Source organism: Athene cunicularia, assembly GCF_003259725.1.
Source record: "Athene cunicularia isolate RWA chromosome 13 unlocalized genomic scaffold, athCun1 chr13_part1, whole genome shotgun sequence".
Lineage (NCBI taxonomy): Eukaryota > Metazoa > Chordata > Aves > Strigiformes > Strigidae > Athene > Athene cunicularia.
The window spans coordinates 9,635,046-9,657,108 of record NW_020799117.1 but is presented as its reverse complement, the minus strand read 5'-3'; positions in this window follow the sequence as shown (position 1 = coordinate 9,657,108).

Sequence of the window (22,063 nt, the reverse complement as noted above, 5' to 3'; positions counted from 1 at the left end):
TAGAAGAGATGAAGAAAAACAGAAGACGAAAGCACAAATCTTTGTAGCAGCAGTCAGAAAAATGAGACTCCTTCTGGAGAAAGAAGGGGAAAAACAATAGAGCAGCCATCCCAGGAATGACCTCACCGAGAAAGGTCTGCTGTCCCCGTTTGTTACTACTGTAATGAGAAGGGGCATGTTAAAAGGAACTGCCACAAATGGGAGCAAGATGAAAGAATGTTTAAAGAGGAATGAATAGGGGTGTCAGGGGCTACATCTTCTGGGGACTTCAACATTGACAGAGCCCTTGATAAAATTATTAATTGGTCCCCACAAAGAGGAAGTTTTATTTTTAGTTGATACAGGGGCCAAAAAATCAACCATTCAGAAACTTCCAAAGCGAATAGAAAAAGGAAAGAGTTATATGTCAGTAGTAGGGGCAAAAGGGGAACCCTTTAAGGTACCTATTTTGAAAGACATAGACATAGAAACAGAAGAGAAAAAGAAAATTTGTCTTAATGATTTAGTTCTGCTCCCTGAAGCGGAATATAACTTATTAGGAAGATATTTAATTCTGAAGTTAAACCTAAGCATCCAGAGTCAAGGGGATAAATTGCAAATTAAATTGTATACTATAACACAAGAAGATGAAGAAGCCATTGATCCCTTGGTGTGGTATAAAGAAGGGGAATCTGGAAAAATAGAAATGGCTCCCATAAGTATTCAGATAATGGACCCATGCTGTCCAATCAGAGTAAAACAATATCCTATACCAATGGAGGGTCGAAAAGGATTGAAGCCAGTAGCTGACAAGACTTTTGGAAAAGGGAATCTTGGTGCCATGTATGTCACCTCATAATACACCCATCCTCCCCGTAAAGAAACAGGATGGGTAATACAGAATGGTACAGGATCTGAGAGCTGTAAATCAGCGAACGATTACTAAATTCCCTGTGGTAGCAAATCCTCACACTCTATTAAGCCATATATCCCCCAAGTATACTTGGTACAGTGTAATTGATCTAAAGGATGCCTTCTGGGCTTGTCCTCTGGATGAAGGGTCTAAAGACTGCTTTGCTTTTGAATGGGAAGACCCTGAAACAAGACGAAAACAACAATTAAGGTGGACCGTACTACCACAAGGGTTCACAGAATCACCAAATCTATTTGGACAGACTCTAGGGAAAATATTACAAGATTTCATGCTTCCTAAAGAGGTGAAATTATTACAATATGTGGATGTTTTATTAGTAGCCGGAGAAACTAAGAAGAAACCCCAAAAGCCACCATTAAATTACTAAATTTCCTAGGAAGGAAGGGATTAAAAGTATCCCGGTCAAAACTACAGTTCGTAGAACAAGAAGTGAACTATTTAGGACATTGGTTGAGTGAATGGAAAAAGAAGTTAGACCCCGACAGGGTATCTGGGATTCTATCTTTAAGACCCCCACAAACGAAGAAAGAAATTTGACAAGTATTAGGATTATTAGGGTGCTGTAGACCATGGATTGGAAGCTACAGTGAAAAAGTAAAATTTTTATATGAGAAATTAACTAATAACCAACTTAAGTGGTTTACAGAGGATGATCAGAAATTTGAGGAAATAAAAAAGGCATTAATACAAGCACCTGCATTAACTTACCCTATATGGAGAAGCCTTTTTATCTTTTTGGGAATACATCAAATCAGACAGCATATGGGGTTCTTACTCAGGATTGGGCAGGAGTTAAGAAACCTGTAGGATATTATTCTAAATTACTTGATCCAGTAAGCAGAGGATGGCCTGCTTGTCTCCAAGCTTTGGTTGCCACAGCACTATTAATAGAAGAAGTAAGGAAAATTACCTTTAGTGCTCCTTTAAAGGTGTTACTCCACATAATGTCAGAAATGTTCTACAACAAAAAGCAGGAAAATGGTTAACATATAGCTGAATCTTAAAATATGAAGCAATACTGATTGAATCCCCTGATTTAGAATTAAAGGTAACCTCTGCCCAAAGTCCAGCCCAATTTTTGTTTGGAGAACCATCAGAAAAATTGCAACATAATTGTTTAAAAGTAATGGAGACTCAAACCAAAGTAAGGCCAGATTTAAGAGACACTGAATTGGAGAAAGGAGAAATGTTATTTATAGACCACTCCTCCCAAGTAGTAGAGGGAAAGAAAATCAGGATATGTGATACTTAATGAAAACTCAGAACTTATAGAATCGGGACTTCTAAGCCCATCGTGGTCAGCTCAGGCTTGTGAGCTGTATGCCTTATGCAGAGCCCTGGAGTTGTTAAAAGAGAAAAGTAGGATTGTGTTTACAGACTCTAAATATGCATATGAGGTGGTCCACACTTTTGGAAAGATCTGGGAGGAAATGGGTTTAATTAACACCCAGGGAAAAGGTCTTATACACCAAGAATTAATAGTAAAGGCTTTAAAGGCATTAAGAGAACCGAAAGAAATAGCAGTAGTACATGTGAGGGGACATCAAAAAGGGTTAGATTATCGAACTAGAGGAAATAATTTGGCATATAAAGAGCCCCAGGAAGTGGCCCTGAGGGCTCAAGTCACCAGAATTAATGTAGTACAAACAGAGGAGAATATTAGTGAAGAGAAACAGGAAGAAGGAGAAAAGAAGTTTACTCCTGAGGAACAAAGTTAGAGAAAATAGGAGTTAAGTTAGAATGGGGAAAATGGATACTGCCCGACGGACGAGAGATGTTACCAAAAGCTTATGCCAGACAAATAATAGAACACTTACATATACAAACACATTGGGGCACAAAAGCATTAAGTGATCATTTTCTTAAACAATTTGGTTGTATTGGAATTTTTGAAATAGCAAAACAAATCACACAAGGCTGCTTAACTTGTCAGAGGATAAATAAGAAGGTGTTCCGACAAGTAGCAACGGGAGGAAGAAAAACAGCTCATAGACCTTTTGAAAAGGTACAGATTGATTTCACTGAATTACCTAAACTGGGAAGGATAAAATATTTATTAGTAGATCATTTGACTCAATGGGTAGAAGCTTACCGTGTAGCACGAGCTACAGCACAGATAGTAGTAAAAACCTTATGAGAACACCTGATTCCTAGATATGGAATAATCCAATATATTGATTCTGATCAGGGTACACACTTTACTTCTACAATAATAAAACTGTTCAATCAATCATTAGGTATTCAGTGGGAATACCACACTCCATGGCATCCACAGAGTTCAGGAAAAGTGGAAAGGATGAACCAAACAATAAAACAACAATTAGCCAAATTAATGGTTGAGTCTCAAATGCCTCGAAATGTTTACCATTGACACTTTTAAACATAAGAACAAAACCACATAGTGAAACTGGGTTATCCCCATACAAGATGACATATGGTATGCCTTATTTCCAGGGAATGCCCCTGGGGAATAATGTAATTGAAGATTATAATATTCAGAAATATATAATTGCCATTGGGAAAAGATTAAAAGAGATAAGAGAGATTGGGATGGTGGCTCAAACCCCACCCTTTGGATTCCCAATTAATCAAATAGAACCAGGGGATAAAGTTTTAATAAAAACATGGAAAGAAGAGAATTTATCTCCCCTTTGGGAAGGACCTTTTCTTGTTTTATTAACTACAGAGACAGCTGTGAGAACTGCCGAAAAAGGATGGACACATGCATTGCAGGTAAAAGGTCCAGTGAAAGAGTGGAAAGTAATATCTGAACCAGGAGAAACTAAGTTAACCATCAGATGGACTTAATGAGGTTATATAATTGATGAGCAGAAGTTATATGTATGTTTTTTACAGACTCGAATTCAAAGGGATTTTAATTTGAAGCTGTCATTGGATGGGAGATACACCCCAATTAACAACACAAGACAGCAGAACCCCAAATCGAGCCAGTACTCAACCTTGTCCCATTTGTCGTTGATGTAACTTATATCTTGTTTGTTATTGTTATTATTGTGGAAAATATATAATTCAATTTAATGGGTCACAGAGAGTATATTTGGTGAGCACACTATCTCCTTTTTCTATTAGGTGTAAACGTACTAATCAGTTAGAGTTGCTAATAAGAAAAAGATATTTTTGTTGTTGGACTGACTGGGTTGTAATAATAGGAAAATAAGAAAACAGATTATAGTGTAAAACAAATTATTGTGGGAATTTTATCAGAACTATTCCTGTGTAATTGGGGAAACAATATATATATATCTATATATATCTCTATCTATCTATCTATCTATCTATCTATCTATCTATCTATCTATCTCTCTCAATAACGGGAAGCATTCAAAATATTAAAAACATCAAGTTCTCTAAAACAGAGCATACAAATTAAACTGGGAGCTAACCCTACAACCTTTTAGATACTTAAGAGACCACCTATTGAAGGAAGAAGGCAAGACTGGATAGGGAACCGGTCGTGCAGCCAAAAAGGGCTGCCAAGGGCTGCAACCCCTCTGGGCGGTGACGGCCGACCACTATGGCCCTTACCAGACCTCTTCTGATCCTACTCGGGGTGAGTTCTCTAAGCCTGGCTACCACAAATAATTGTAGCCAATGTATAGTGAATACAAGAATAGGACGAATAAGTTCCCAAGCTCTAGTAAACCACACTGTCTACAGTTGTAAAGGTCAGAAAACGGGAAGCTGTACTCATAATCAAACCCAATATGCAAGGAGGAAAACAAGACCGCATTCTATGATCCAAAAGAACTTCCTTATCAATATTGCATGGAAATGAGAACAAATGATGAAAATGAAAGATTAATAGGATCCAGTGAAGTAGTCACTAATTTGACCACACCAGTTTGGGTATCCTTTGATGCCTGTGATGCGATTGATGGCAATCCAGATACAAATTGTGGAAGTGTGGAATGGAGAGAATATTACTCCTACCAACCAAAATACTTATGTCCAGGAGCAAAACAGTGTCAAATTGACCCAAACTGCAAGCAAACCAAGAGAGCAAGTTATCAATCAGCCCATCTATGTGGCAGGAGAGGATGGGAGTGTGTGTGTAGAGCAACCCAAAATTTGGGATATGAAAAGCAGTGCCCAGGAATACAGGCTTTCATAACCACTGGACATATGAGCAAAGGAAAGTGTACTGCTCCTAACTGTAATCCCGTCAATATAACTACTAAAAATCCAAAAGAATGGAAGCAAAGGAATATAGTTTACCTTGGGCTAAAAATCTATGGGACAGGAGAAGATCCAGGTGTTGTATTGAATATACAAATAAAAGAGAGATCTAAAGAATCAATACAACGCTGATTACTATTTCATTCATTTTATCATGAGATGGAAACAGGAGTAAAATATGAAATTCCTACAGTAGCTAAGAATTTATTTGTAAATCTAGCCAAAAACATAGCTAATTCATTGAATGTTACTAACTGTTATGTTTGTGGTGGAACAAATCAGGGTGAACGATGGCCATGGAAGGCTATGGAGAGGAATATAAGTGAACCCCAAGTATGGAAAACAATGGGAAAAGGCAACAGGAACAACAGTGGATACTCCAAACTAATACAATTGGGAGAAGTTGTTGGCAAAACCTAAAAGAGAATGCAATTCAAGTGGGTAACCTAGAATGTGAAGGAGGTTACCTATGGAATGAAGCTTGGAAGCGTTGGGATAAGTGGGGAAGCCCTCTAGAAATGAATAAGCAATTTAAAAATTGGACTGATGGACAAAACATATTACATGGTTGGCCAACTCCCGAAGGACACTATTGGATCTGTGGCAAATTAGCTTATGTCTATTTGCCAAGTAATTGGACGGGATCCTGTGTAATAGGAACTATAAGGCCCAGCTTTTTCCTGTTACCCATAAGTAGGGGAGAGTGGAGTCCAAGTATATGCAGAAGCAAAAGAGTCGAAAAACCGATATAAACAAGATTTGCAAATTGGAAATTGGTAAGATAACGAATGGCCTCCTGAGAGAATTATTGGCTATTATGATCCAGCCACGTGGGCAGAAGACAGGTCTTGGGGCTATAGGACCCCAATATATATGCTTAACAGAATAATAAGATTACAAGCTGTAGTAGAAATAGTGGTGAATAAAACTGGGGATGCACTTGGACTAATTTCAAAGCAGAATACTAAAATGAGAACTGCTTTATATCAAAATCGTTTGGCTTTAGATTATTTGTTAGCACAAGAAGGGGGTGTTTGTGGAAAATTTAACTTTAGCAATTGTTGTTTAGAAATTGATGATAAGGGAAAAGCTATAAACGAATTAGTAACAGAAATGAAGAAAAATGCCCATGTTCCAGTTCAAACTTAGAATAAAATCAATCTAGGGAATTTGTGGGGAGACTTTATGAGTGGTGACTGGTTTACTAAAATTGGAACAATTGTGTTGGGAATAATTGGAGGATTGTTAATAATTCCATGTTTAATACCCTGTTTTACCAGATTAATACATTTGGTTGTACAAGGAATGCAAATATCTGCTGTATCTATTGATTCTGAATCAGGGAAAGAAAAAAGATGATATTAAAAACAAAAGAGGAACCAGAATGAATACCAATCCAGCGAGCATTAATGCAGCTGGAAATTAAAACATGAATCAAAATTATAGAAAAAGAAGAAGAGGGATTGTGGAATGAGTTTACATGATTTGTTTTAATATAAAACAATGTTAGGACTATACTGTAAAATATGACTCTTTTCATATATGTACTCTTTAATTAGATTGTTTCTGTATAACCACAGACCTAAGGAAGTAGGGTAACGTAATATGTTTGTTTTTTTGTTTTGTTTTTTTTTTGCAAACTCTTCATGACTCTGTGTTCTAATATACTGGCCCAAATGGTTTCATCCGGTGTTGTTGACAACTGCCTAGGGTTAAGAAGGAGAAGTTTACAAGATGCATGCACAAAGTCCAGGGTCACCTAAGGGACAGGCCGAGGAAGACTATTGACTTCATCCAACGACCACCAGATGGGGGTAAAAAGACCCCAACAGATGAAGAGAGCATGCGCCAAAAGAGACACACCTATTCCTGTAACTCATCTACATAGATCCAGCTTTTCTCAGAATAAGTGTGAATATGTATTAATGGCCATGAATATGTATAGACCAAAAAGGAAATAAATACTGAAGAGGGGAACTGGTCGGTGTGTGGCCTGGTAGAGCAGATGCTCCCGGTACGCCCAGAACTGTTTGCTTGCCTTCGTTTTTTTAATAAATTGGAAACCTTGTTTAAGATTTTAAATTTGATTCAGTCATTTATTACCCTGGGAATGAGTCAGAGCTCAGAGGACTGCTCAGTTTTTCGGGTACTGGTCTGGCTCTCAGTCCTAAGAGTCGAGGCTTTCTGTTGGTTTTCCTTCATCTGTGACATCTCAGGCAGACCCATCCATTGAGATGGCAGAGACCTACTTTTGCTTATCTGAAAAGGAAACTGTAGTACAGATTGTGAACTGTGCTAGCTAGACCACAAAATCAAGGCAGATTGTCCGTCACAGAGATATGGAAGATCTTACCTGACTATGTATGTGCTTGAGAAAGATACATAGAAGTTCAGTGTTTCCTCTGGTTAAATATGTTCTGACTTTGCCAAGTGCTTACGTGTACTGTGGCAGCCTGATTGTGTGGTTTTTGGCCTCGCTGTAGTAACCATTACTAGCTATGGCAAACCCATAGCTAAGATCCCTCCATGTACATTTTCTCCGCATTGAGTTATTTCTAAAAGTTTGTTAAATCACATAGGTTTTTTCCTCCTGCTCCTTCCCAGCAGAGGCTTTGATTTATAACATACATTTGTATATTTTTAAATGTCCCTTTTATATGATAAACACCCTTGAAAAAATGTTACTATAAGTGACTCCAGGGAGATTAGTCCTGCTTGAGGCATGCAGCTTTTGGCTGCATGTCCTTTGAAAGGCATGACATGTTTAAGAAACACCTCATGTTAGACAAACTGTTCGCAGGCTGAAGACATCCAACAGCAGCCAGTGATGAATGTTTTGTACATCAGAAGTTGTAAATCTTATTTTAATCCTGCCTGACTCATGGCTAGCTTGTCCTGTGCTGGGCTCAGGGCTTGCTGCTTTGTCTTCTGAGTGCATCTTGCCCCAAACGCTGGGGCAGACGGTTGGCAGTCCCCAGCTCTCAGAAGAGCTAAGGCAGCATGATGCCATCAACTCAATTCAATAGCCATAACTTAGAGCAGGAGGCCTCTGGTTCAGAAAGATATCATGATGGACCTCCTCTGAGTAGATCTTCTTATTCCTCCCATACACAGAGAGGGTCCCCTTATCTGGGACTTCAGTTTCTGTGAGCTCAAAACAGTCTTAGAGCTGGCTAGGAGAGCTACAGCTGTGATTATATCAAGCTTGACCTTTCTAAACATTTCTCTTCCTCGAGCTGAGGTTGAAACACAGCTTTCCAAGCCAGAAGGCTGATGTCAGGATTGCTTCATTCAGCAGTGTTGGGTAAAAGCTAATAAACGCCACTAAGAGCTTGCTAATAGCTCCAATTAGACTGCAGCTGATGCTTCATAAGTGGTTCTTTCCTACTCCACCCCTTCCTTGCAGCTATTTCCTGGTGGAGTTTAGGAAGGTGAGGTGGATTAATGCTACTTTGGGAGACAGTCAAGAGTCCCAGCTGCAAAATCACATTTTTGTCTCGCCTTTCTTGCAGTGGGTCTGGCAGGGATTTCTCAGGGCAGCCGTCTGCTTCTGCCTGGACTGAGTTGGAGTACAAATGATGCATTTGTCTTGTTAGTGTGTTGCTGGGAAGAATCCTAATTTGGGAGTTTAATAGAACAAAGGTAGAATGAAAATGTAGTTTTGAAGAGCTACTCACCTTTGCTGCTGGGACCTTTCCTGGCAGTGAGAGAATCAGCAAGTTGTCTCCTTAAATGCATGGGCAAAAGAAACTGTAATGTAAGGGTTTGAAGGAGATCATGTTTAAAAAAAGAAGCTTTGTTGTAATTTGCTTTGTGTTGGGTTATTTTTCCCTTTTTTTTTAACTTTGAGTACTTGTTGCAGCAGGAGATGCATGTCAAGACTTTAGCTGTCTTGCATCATGTGGGATTTTGAAGTTGCTTTTTTTTTTTTTTCATTGGCCAAGGATCCTGACTGTGAAGGCAGGGGGGGTGCCTGGTGCTGTGCAGAGCAGGTGCTCAGGGCCAATCACTGTTCAACATCTATTCATCAGCTCTCTGACACTGTGGGGCCCGGGCACAGGAACTCTGGGGTCCCCCCAGTCCAGGCCTGGGGGTCGTGTCACTAGAAACATGTCATGATGCTCCAGCCCTTGTTTCGGAGCATCGTGTGCTGCATTTCTCATCCTGATCCTCTGTTTACAGACACTAGGTTTCTTCCATATGTGAGCTGGCCTGAACTGCAGAAATACACAGGCTCCTACAGCAGCGTCATGGAAAACTGTTCACCACATCACAGAACGAGGTGGGTTGTAAAGCCTTTGCAAAGACTGAGGCAGCAATGCTGCCGGGGCTCTGCTGTTTCTTGGCTTGAGGATCCTAATTCTGGCTCTTTTCTCCTACACCTTCGATTACAGTTCCTATAACGCATTTGAACAACCTGCTGTGCAGCCTTCCTCCACAGGGATTCATGGACATATTTTGAAAGCATCTTTACTCTAAGCCCCCACAAAAAAAAATCAAACCAAACATACTTTGGAATAAAGCACCCAAGCAGATGACTTGGAAATGGCTCTTGAATAGTGCTGGCGTTGTACACAGGCATATTTTCCCTGATTCTGTGGACTTAAAAGCAAGTGAGCACAGTGATTGTGTTAGCAGATCTTGTTTCCTTCTTACAGAGATAAAAGCAAGGAGCAGGCTGGATTATTGTGGGAGAGCGAGCTTTTTGAGAGATGTCCTCATTAAACCTCTTACAGGAATAAAACAAGCATCTACAGTTGGGAAGAGTAGTAAAAACTGTCCCTTCCTCAGCCCTGGACAGTCACTGCAAAGCAAGGATTTGTTCTGTGTGTGTCTTGAGGTGAGGGGTGTGATCTCCCTATAGATAATGTCTGGGGGAGGGAGCCAGTGCATTGCACATAAAAACCAAGCTCTCTGAGCATGGGCCACACCGCTTGCTGCAGTGCTTTTAGACGTGTGCTAAGGGTAGGGGAGGTAGAGGAGAGGGTAAGAAACTGCAGCAAGATGTAGGTTTGAGGTTGGTGAGCTCCTGCTTTTTGCTGGTTGAGCTACAGTGCTGGATATTAGAGGTGAGGAAGGTGGTCTGGGGAACCTGTTTTCACTCTCTCTACCGAAGTGACATTACTGGTCTGTGCTGGAGGCTGAATGGCCCTGGGGCTGAGCTAGCCCAGCTGTTTGTGTGTATGGAGCAGGCTGTGATGGTTTGGTGCAGGACTGGTGTGCCGGTCCCTGTGAACCGGCTGTGAGAACATGGTGTTACTTCAGTTTCAATATCTCTCAGGTGTGTGAGTCATTTCAAATGGTGTGTGTGTTTCTGAAGGTCCAAGAGAGGTTTGCAAAGAGAAGGATGGCTGGCTGTCCAGGAGGACAGTGCTTTTGGGCAGAGATTTGGTAAACTTCTTTCTGCAACAGCAGGTCTGGGAGCACTGGGGCTACTTCACTTTCTACAGAGAAGCTGAATTCCTCCTTTAGGACTCTTTGGGAAAAACACTCCTTAAAATATGACCAGACTCATGGTGTGGTGTGTGCTAGTGATGGCACTGCTGAATGCAATGGAGAGAAGCACCCGTTATTCTCAATATCCCCTCACAACTGCTCTTGGACAGCAGCGTTTTCTGGCAATGCCAATGTCACGTGGAACTCATCAAACACTCTGTGTCAGTACCTGGAAGAGAAGAGCTCTACTCAGAAAACTGGTAGGGGCTTCCCCTGCTTCCTGGGAGCTGAGCTGCCACCATCCTGTGCAGAGGGGTTGCGTTTCCTGGCTGCTCGAAATGGTGCAGAGTTTACTGTTAATCCTCTACATCCAAACTCTGCCTGGGATGGAGAAATGAGTATGTGGATTCTGGCTGTGATGTTTAGGCAGCTTCCTTCTGGCAGCCTCTGCCTGGATTTGGCAAACAGGGGGACTTTGCAACATTTCGTCCTTGTCCCCAGGAGCGTGGAGGGTCTAAAATGCCCTGACCTCATGCCGTGTCTGCTCTGAAACTGAGAAGGTGGCTTGTGCTGTACTAGTGTGGAAAAATGAATGCTTCCTTCTGTGTTTCGCACCAGACGAACTGTTAGGAGTGCGATTGATAGAATTGCTGTACTGACTTTGGGTGGAAACAAAACAAGCAAGTTGAGACACAGAAAGGACGAAGCTTTTTAAAGGGAAGAGTGAGCCCTGGGTGTGCTATAGGCCACATGCTGGCTCCTGAGGTCTGGACTTGTTCTGTCAGGAAAGGCAAAGCTATCAAGACCTTACTTGGTTGTTTTCGGGGTTTTTGATCCAGGTTCACATGCTCCTGGGAAATCAGAGTGTTGTATGCTGTAGGCCAGATGCTGGTGGCACAAGCTGGGAGGCGAATATATCTGGCTCTTGAATGTTACTAATAATAAAAAAAAATCACATTTGGGAGCTTCTGTGGAGCTCTTTGGGGAAAAGCAGAACAGTTTAATGTGACTCCTGAATGAGTGACACAGGACACATCCTGGCAGTGCAGGCAGACAATCCCACTGACAAGGCCCTCCTGGCTGGCCAGCCCTGCAGGCGAGGGTGAGCTCTTAGGGAAGATACTTCTCTGCCCCTTCCTTGATAACAGCCTCTGCTCCCCTCCAGGTGCAGCCCTGGGTGCACCTCCTGCTTCCCTAGGCCTTTCTGCAGCGCTTCAGCGGTCCCCCGGGCCCCGTCATGCAGGAGGATGCTAGTGTGGAGGCAGGGGTGTCTATATGACGGCTGCTGGCAGCTTTCTGCAAGACACCCCTGGGCATTTGCTGGCCGGTGCACAGGGACAGGATGATCTCCAGCTTCATCCCTGCACACAGGGTGCTGCAGCATCTGAGCCCATGCTTCCCTCTCAAAGCCTCCATCCTCTTGCCTCCAGAGGTGTTTCAGCTTTTTGCCTCCACTGTACAGAGGAAGGCGCTGGCCTGTGAGTCCTACTTTAGGACCCTATGAGGTTCTGTATGGGAATTTTGGGCCCTTCTGCCTTGATTTTCTAGGACTCTAAGACCTTCTGCCTTAAGGAAACTGTTAGTGGCTTTAGAAGTGGTCCTTCACCCGATTCCTTGCACAGCATTGAGATAGCAAAGAGCCTGCTTGCTCCAGCCTTCCCTGTTCAGCCATCCTGGGAAGGTTTGAGAGATTTGGCGGGGCATCCTGTGGTGGAGAATTTCGGTGTTTAATTGCACCATCTGTTTTTCCTCTCAGCTAATGTTAGCTTGAAGGCTCTTGAAATGCAAACAAGGCCAAACCGCACAAATCTGGAGCAATGCACACAAGTAAGGTCTGTGAGAACTGGTTTTAGGATTATCCTATTTTTCCCCCTTCAATGCAGGCTCATGAAGCATGAAATGCTATGCACAGACGGTCAGGGTGCTCAAAGAGCTGCCTCGTGTGCAGAGCAAATGCTTTGGGGATTGTCCTGAAATATTTAGAAACTGAGTGATCATGAAGGCTGTATTGTGGAGGAGCTGGAGCACCTGGTAGGAGGTCTGGGATGTCAAAGTGTGTCTGGTGTGAAATGGCAGGAAATGTCCCATTTTAGAAGTTCCTAGCAATTCCTCAGAGAGGAAATCCTGGACACCCTTGGTTGATTCAGAGGAACTACTCTTTTAAAAAAAATCTGGGATATTTTGGGGTTTTTTTTGAGTTTTAAGTCTTCTAATCTAAATATTTTCATATATAGAATTGGTGAAATATATAGTGGAATAATTTTGAAATAGAAAACTGATGGGGAAAATTCATTGTTACAAACAAATTTCTGGAAAAGAAAATAAATTTCATTGAATCAAAGCATTTCTATAGAAAAATTCTGTTTCATAAAACAGCTTTTCCTGTGGAAAGCTGTGCAGCTGGGGAGTTCCTGGGAAGGGGTATGTGAAGCAGGCAGAGGGAAGCTTGGAAGGAGATGCTTTCATTGACACATCAGCTGAACTGACATAAATCATGGCCCTAAATTTTGCATCACATAAACCCTCCCTGCCCTATTTGGGGCAGCTATGTACATGCATCCAGGAGACTGGAAACAGCCAGAGACTGGCAGCAACCAGGCGATGTGGGCTGGATGAATTTTCAACCATTGTTTAAATGTCATTTGGTCAAAATCCTTTTGGACACTTCGCTTTCCTGTCCTTGTGCAGGAAGGCTGGGCGCCTCCAGAGCTGCTCTCAGTGGGAGTCTGGTATTAGAGGAGATGTCTGTTTTGCCTGGCACCAGCCAAGCTTGTCTGATTATTTGGAGGAGAATTGGATGGCAGTGCTGAGCGGTAGCTATTAAACTGGGCACCTGTGGATGCTGCTCAGTAATGCCTGTGTGCTACAAGCCTACACAGGCTTCCACAGTGTCTAGTACCAGCAGGCAATGTTGGTGTCATACCTTAGATTTGGACAACATAATTATCGTCACACCCTACCCTCCTACCTCAGTGTGATTTACTGCCAGTGTTGTATTAGCAAAAGGGAGAAAAAAAAAAAGCCATGTTCCTAGTGTACAGATAGTAACAGAGATGTTTGTATGGCAGTTGTGACTGGTGTAATCTTGGTTATGAGACAGCTTTAAGTGGGATTTAAAACAGTCAAAGATGCCAAAACAAATAGAAATGAGATAGATGGTCTATTAGGCACAGTTCGTTTGAATCACTCAGTGCAGGAAGACTTTTACCTGGCTTGTGATAGACTGGCAGTGCTAAACAAAAGGAAAGAGGGGTATGGCCCCAGCAGGATATGACACCAAGGGATGGGCCAGCACCAGACTTCAAGTATAGCACTAGGCAAAGCTTTTAATGCAGTTGTATCTGCTCAGTGATTCTTTGGCTGTGGGGCTTGGGCTTCATCTTGTTCAGTGCCCAGCATGGAGGGAAGATTTGGCACTGTGCTCTGAGCCTGGAGTCCAGCCAGGTTGTCACCTGCCCAGCTAGAGAAACATGATCCCAAGGACTGGTCGTTACGCTTTTATCTTTGATTGGTTGCTTGGTTGATTTTTATGTTCTTCCAGAGCAGGACCTTTGTCCTGATTTTTCAATCATTTTAACCCAAAGCTGGTTTAAGTGACAGTAAGAAATCAGGGAGGTACTTTCACCCTTCGTTCCCAGCCTAGGCTACCAAGATCCCCAAGCTTCCAGGTGACCTGCTCATTTTCAATGACTGCTATTGAACACTTGGGCTGCTGGAGCTGAGATGCCGTTCACACCTTCCAGGTGTGTGGATATATTGTGCAAACAGCTTTTATCAACAGCATCACGTTTCTCACTTGAAGTCCCAGTGTGAAACCCAGCAAGAGGACATGTGGTCATTGGGAGAGGGGCCACAGCCAAGTGGACAGCCAGAGGCCGGTGATATGTGGGAGGACACATGTCCTGCCAGCTAAAGCACAAGGAGAGCTCCTATTCCAGTCAAATATTACACATCTTTGTGCCTCTTCTGGGAACAGAAGCCCCTTTCCTGTCTCCAGCAATGACCTTTGCACATGTGACATTCAACAGAGAAACCCATAATTGCATAAACTAATGATTTGCAGAGCATGAGCTTTCCTGAGGCTATGTAAAAATGGCTGGTGTTTGTCAGCAACGGGTAGACAAGGAAAACAGAAGTTTCAGGGCCAGCTGGTTTATGTATTTTTAAGTCAGTCTGCTGCTAGTAGAGCTCTAATTGACCAAACTCTGCTCTGGGAGTCCTGGCTGTGCAAGGCAGCCGCCTTCTAACAGCCTTTGCTTGCCTCAACTTCCATCAGTTGGCTGGAGGCATTTTCTCTTGTACTCTTTTTGCTAGTTTTATTTCTGCGCATGTAATTACTTATTCACTTAATTCCTAAAGAGAAAAGAAGCAAACACAAGCAACTTAGATGGAAAGACAAATAAAGAGGAGCTTCTGTACTGGAGATCATCAGGAATTAATTTCTGACGTCCTCGCCTTGGTGCAGTCCAGACTTCATTAAAGCATTTGCAGGACTCCTGGCAGTCAAGCATGCAGCAGAATAATTTGCATCTCCCTATAGATTGAACTGGTATCTGCCTCTGGGTTTGGCTAGTCTCATTTAGGAAATGTTTGTGTTGCTTGCTGCTGCAGGGAAGGGACTCTTTGTACTATCCTTTGCATAACAAAACAGCGTACACTTTCAGCAGGGCATACAGCAACAAACCAGCTGAGGAGGCAGCGAGTCCCTGCTATGATTTCTTGAATAGGTGGAGAAGCAGTGTGAGAAGATGGGACGGTGCTCATGGCTATGAAAATAGGATCTGGGCTTGGCACTTGAGTCTCTAGCATAAAGTAAGATCTTTGTCACGGAAGCAAATGGATGGAGCTGGGCATGCAGCCATCCTTACCCTTAAATAGGCTGTGCATCCCTCCCCGGAGACCCATATCTCCCTTGTGTGCGTGATGTGGTGCTGTGAATACTGAAGGACACCCAGGGCCTTATGTAGTCTTTTCAGATCTTGATCAGTCAAATAAACAAGCTGAAGTTACAGTGAACTAGCTGCAACGGTCTGACCTGGGAAGACGTGTCTCTGCAAATGTCTGATGCTGTCAGCTGCGTGGGCTCGCCCGGGAAGGAGCCGGGTGGGAGCTACACCAACATGCAATTTAATTTTGTTTTCATTAGAAAAGGTGGGAGCCTGTTAGGCTGTGGTGAGATCGGCAGGATGAGCCAATCATAATAAACATTTCCAGGAATTTAGCTCTTCACCGTCTCTTGAATGGGTAATGCGCAAGCTGCAACTTTGCTGGAAATCAGCCTGCAGTGGCTTCAGTGGGGTGGGCAATTACCTGTGAGCATTACACTGCAGGAAAATTTGTTCTAGTTTTGCTAAATATAGCAAACAATACCCATGGTGACATGTATCATGGGATGAAGATGATGGGCAACTGATCTAATATGCTGCTGGGTCCTGGGTCCAAGCAGATGCATTTTGGTCGGGGTCCAATCTGTGGTGTTAACCCTTTTGGATAACTGCTGGGAGAGCCTGGACAGATTCCTCTAGTCTACATGGAGTCTCGCAGTATTAGACATGGCATTATTCTCACTTACATGCACATAATTATATGTAGCAACTTCTTTTAAATAGTTTGAAGCAGTGTAATGACTGTAATTAGGCTGCCATATACAACATAAAAAGAAAAAAATCCCCAAAACACAGAACGCATTGAGCCAGGACCTTATTAGTAAGAGAGGAAAGTTTCAAAAACCTGAACATTTATTATGTGTTTTATGAAAACCAGTGGCCTAGCACCAGCTGTCCCTTCTCATGTGTTTTGACACCTCCAGGTATGACTCGTGGTGCAGAGGTGCTGGGGCTGCATCTGTCCCCTCCTGCTTGTCCCCTCTCACTCTGCAGTGGTGCTGCAGTCCGCAGAGGTCCCTGTGGGGAAGCTGGCCTGGGCAGGCTCTGCTAAAAGCTTGACAACTCTTCTTTGAGTTCGAGTTTTTCTGCAGAGCAGGTTCACTCCTTTGGCCAGAAAGAAGTAAACAGCCCATGCAGTGCTGTTAAGAGCCCACAAAGGTGAAGAAAGCCAAAGGCTCTTGCACCAGCAAAGCCCAGCTTGTCACTTTTCCCTCCTGTGGAGCACCATGCTACCACTAATCCAATGTGTGGCAGTCAGCGAAGGCTTTAGAGAGCTGTGACTACTGCGCTGGGTTTATTAGCAGGTTCCCATAGCACTGCCCTCCCTGGGCATTCTCTCCTCCTCTGCACTTGTTCCTGTCTAGCCTTCCTGAGTGACTTGTTGACTAGGAGCGACTGAAGGGTGTTTATGAGGAGCTTTGCTCCTGTTTCAGTTCCTAGGCCCACAGAGGAAACACCAACATGAGTGAATCTTTAAGTAAACAGCCAGGCACTGGAGGGAGGGGAAGAATAAAAACCTCTGAATAATGACTGAAATGTCAGACATTTATTATTAAGTTAGTCTTGATGTTGACAGCTGAGCCCATTAAAGCATTCTTGATCAAAAAAGGCAAAGGCAAACCTGATTCTTAAATACCCCAGTTGTTCTTTTTGGCCTAGTTTTTAAAGTCTTAAGAAGGAAATAAAATTTTAGAAAATATTTACAGACATAAGAAATGCAGGATTTCATCATGGCTGGTGACTTCACAGATCTGCAGGGGGAAAGAACAGCAATTAAAGAGCCAGAGGGCAAACAAATTCTCACATCGCCTTTGCAGAGATATTGTCAATCTTAGAAGTCAACCCTGTGCGTTGTTAGGGCTGGAAGAGAAAGAAGTCACCAGTCTCAGCGTGAGGCTTTGAGGAGCTCTGAAGGCTTTCAGGGTGCTAAAGAAGTAGTTGTGAGGGAGGCCAAGGTTTGACAGGCTTTGCTGAGAGCTATAAAGGTGAAATGATCGGTGCTGTGTTGTGTGTCAGTGAAGCAGAAATGCCAGAGAACTGCTCTGAATAATGCATGGTCTTTGCGGGTCAAGGTCTCCTATGAGAAGGCTGGTGGAAGAGGCTCAATGGAGCTTACCCTAAGCATCAGCCATAGATTTCAGGTTTGGATTAGGGTAAGAATAGATGACAACAGTAGGAACAGGGAGAAGGAGAGAAAATCCAACCTAGAAGGAGACGTGGAAAGAAAGAAAACTGCTGACTGAAGATTGAGGCAAAACAGGATAGGTGTGAAGCTCTTCAAATGTGTAAAAAGCTACTGAAAAGAGGAAAAAAAAAGCTTTTTTCTATCTGTCTGTCATGGCTAGATGTCATGAGCATAAGCCAAACCAGAAAGACACAAATGCTGGGAAATGGTTTCTTGGGGAAGTTGTAGAAATTCCATTACTGGAAGCCTTTGAAAAGAAACTGGGAAAACACCTGATGCAGCTGGTTATGCTTTGAGGTCCTTAGGCTCCTTCAAGCTTTACTTTTTAATGAGTGCGTTAATTTGAGGTTGTTAACATGATATTAGAGAGACAGCACAGCTGTTGATGGCAATTTGGAAGGATTCAACTCCAGAGCTGCAGAGTCAGGACACTGCCAGAACCAGCTCCAAAGGCAAAGTCTTGAGCCGAGACCGCAGACCTTGGTGGCTGAGTGTTGAGTAGAAAATGGAAGCTGTGAACAGAGAAATGCATCTCTTGGTATTTAATTAGGTTCTTTGTAAATGCATGGGAGCACAGCAGACACTTCACTGGTTTCCCCATGGCTGGGCACATACATATTTTTCTGACTCCCGGGTTCGAGAGGGGTGGCAGAGTGTGACTGAGGCCTCCAACCCAGCTGATGTGATCCAGGTATGTCTCTGGTGACAGTTAAGCTCCTCTGTATCCATCCATGCAGATGGGGATGTAAGCCTCCTGCCAGGCAGCAGCTCCCTGCCGAGATAACTCCTGCCTGGCTCTGCCGATGGGGACATGGTTCCCATGAATCCTTGGCCAGGACCTTGAGCTGAGGCTGTGCAGGGAGTTTCCAGGCCCTCAGATCTGCCAGCAGAATTACCCAAGCAGCCTAATTCTGAGGTCAGACAGAGGGTGAACTGGGAGGATAGGAATGGATGGCAGTTACTTGTGTGGCGATTCACATCTCCACACATCTCTTATGCTCATGGTGCCCCTGGGAACTGCACAACTATGTTCTCCTGATGAAGGACATATTGTGCTGGAAGCATAGTGCTTGGCTAGATGGACCTTTGGGGCTAGAACAGCCATTCCTATGTACTCATTTAAATTTAATTGATTTTTCTAAAGAATTATTTCTCCCTTGACAGTCTAGAAATAAAACCTCTTGCCCCGACTGGCGCAACAACCTCATGATTTCTATCTATTGACAATGTGGTTTTCACACTCTGTCTCAACATGGGCAAGTTATTCTTCAACATGCTCGATCAGAGAAAGAGAAAATTACATTTATGCACCTCCTGCCGTTTCCTGTTCCATTTTCCCTCCTGGCTTTCCTGGGGCAGGTGTTCACACAAGATCCCATCTAGAGGCTGGCCAGTGAGTTGCCCAGCATCAGATTTTCACAGGAATATCTCCTCTTGATGCGGGGAATGCCAATTTGCAGCCAAATACATGCAAAGTAAATGAGGACATGGAGTTGCACTGACCCTTTTGCACAGTGTACATGTGTCGGGCTGATGACCTGAAGTCGAGGCCTTGCTCAGAGGGCTCCACAAACTCAAATGCTTTGAATAACAGCAGCAGAGAGGGACTGTGGAAGCTGGTACGTTGACTCTGCAGGTGTACGACAGCAGGTTTGCTGGGCTACCTGATGATAATGTGACAGAGGTGCTATTTTCTAGCTTCCACTTTGATTAGGATGTTTCTGGCCATTTAGATTCCATTATATTTACAGATCAGGGTTTTGGGTGAGGAAGGTTTCATAGGTTTCAGAACTGCAACCACACTGTTTCCAGCATATACAGTCCCCAGCTGCGATCCTTGAAGATCTGACTCTGGAACTCATTTCCTTTGTTTGCATTTCAGGGGGTCGTCCTGGCAGTGTTTTCCATGAGCGAGTAAGAATTATGGACTTAGATTAGCTACAAAATCCTGGAAGTGATGCACTGTGTCACTTGTGGAGGCTGCACATACCATCAACCTCCCTCATTTAACAGGAACTTGTTTGCATGGGAAAGTGCTTCTGCTGGCGGGACTGGTTACTTGGGGGCAACTTTGCTCTCATGAGCTTTATTTCGGAGAGTGGCAGTTCAACTATGCAACTCTAAATATATATTTCCTTGTCCAGATGTCCTATTTAGGCCAAAATCATGCACTTTGCCTGTAAGAGAGCTGGAAAAGCCCAGACCTGCCTTTGCAGTCAGTGAGCTGCCTCCAAGGCAGGAATTATCTTTAAAAGGAGTTGGATTGGCATGGGAAACATGTGTCACCTGTTACCAAAAGGTGCTTGTCTGCCCTGGTGCCTATAGAGGTGAACTGAACTTTTCTTAATTGCTTTTTGGGATGTTAATTGTAATCAGTTAGCTGATTTCCTTTGCCAAGAACTTGGGGATATTTGTGGCTCTGGAGTAAGAAGAAACAGCAGAAACAATGGGGCACTCATTATGGCCAAATTAGTTTACGCTTTATCTTTCAAACAGTTTTTCCAGAGAAAAACCTTGGCCTTGAACTCTGTCTTTTTTTTTTTTTTGCTATTCTCATCTATAGCACTATCAGGCAAACTGGAAATCTCAGGCATGTTAGTGACTGTTTCTGAGCACCAAAATTAGAAGCTCTTGTTGAATTGGGTGGCTGAGCTCAGGGCACTGGTGTGGTCAGTGGCCAGGGAAGGGTTGGAAAGCAGAAATGTGGGGCTCTGTCCCTGGTGGCTTTTACTTGGTTTGCTTTAAGACACCATAGCCCGAGCTTCATGTTCCCTGGAGCTTTCCAGACAGGGTGAACATGTGTATTGTCCCGTGTTGTCCCCTAAAACATCCTGTCCACCAGAGCAGGACAAGACCTGTGCTCCCCTCCTGCCCTGTGCTTCACCTGCTTGAGTTTTGCTGCCAGCTGAAGAAGAGGAGCTAAGCCCTGGTGCAGATGTTTTGCTTTGTCGCAGCATTGCCACTGGCTGGCTGCAATGCAGGCAGTGTCCCGAACAAGACAGAAAGGCCAGCGGAGGTCAGGAGAGTCACATCTGGCCACCCTTTTACTCTTGGCAACATGCAGGGAACAATCCCCTTGGTTAACAAATTCCTGTGAATTTGTGACTAGGAGTGGGGTGAGGAAAGATGAGTAACTCCTACCTAAGCACCAGGGCAGCCAGAAACGCTTTCAGCCCAATAGCAACTGCAGCAATGCTGCTGCAGCTACCTTTAGTATCTTGCTGGGCCAGACCCAAAGCCTCGCTTTACCCACTGGTTTGGCACACTTTGAATCAAGTGTTTGTGCCATTTCACTGCTGCATCCATTAGTTCATTTGTCTTACAGCCAGCATGCAGCCATCAGTGCAGGGACTGTGGGATATCTTTCTCTGCCCCAGCCCTGCCTTGCCTACAGCATCAGTCCTGCCTCAGCCCTTTCTTCCCCACCATGCTTCAGCCTCTCATGGGGCTGAAACTTGAGGCATCCTGGCTTTTGGTGTCAGGACTTGGCATCCTACCACTGGAGTTAAACACGATCTGTGCCTGTGAGGACACTGGCAAGGGACACAGTGCCCCAGAGCGTGCTACAGGGTGTATAGGGAAGGCTGCTGTTTCCCTTCCCCCATGTGGATGCTGCCTGCAGAAGAGGGCTGACAGGGGGTCTCTGATTAACGCATCAGATCTTGGTCCCTGAGAGTGATGCCACCTGCAAGCTGGACACTTGCACTGACCTAATGTCTTTATGGCTTCAAGCCACCTCAGCACCATCTGCCAGCCAAGAAGAGCTTCCCAGCACCCCGCGCAGCAGGTGTGGGGGTGGATCTTCACATGCTTCCATGCCAGGGTGTGTGCAAATGACCTGACCTTCTCCCAGAGGCCAGCAGCCCCTACTGGGATTTAAACCGCACAGGGGATTTTCTATTATTTGTGGCATTCTTTTGAAACTAGCAAAGCGCTTAAGTTTTTGGAAGGAAACAGCCTCACTGAGTCATGCTACAACAGGTTATTGTTCTGGCGTAGGTGAAGGACAGGACCTCTGCCTGGGAGCTTTCCAGGAGTTGTGCTGCTTAGCTGGAAGGAAACAGAACTTCTCAGCACCTAATCTACCCGCAGTGCTAATGCCGACTGCAGCACCGGGAGGTCTCCAGCAGTGTGCAGAGCGTGAGGAGTCCAGCCTCAGGTGCGGAGCTGGCACTTCCAGCCCCTCCTGTCCCTTGCTGTAAGTGGAGTGTGCCTGATGCAGGATGAAGGCCAGAAAACTAGTGCAGACACATTGGCAGGGCTGCCTCGCTGTCTGTGGTGTCTGCAGAGCACTTTGGATGCTTCCGATTCCTGGAAGCTTGCTGTCTTTTGATAGAGAGAAATACAAACTATTACTGTCATTTGACTTGTCTGTAACAGCTCAGAGACATTAGAAAGCAAAAGCTTAGATCCTGCTTCAAATTTGCAGCTCTAGCAGTGGCTATT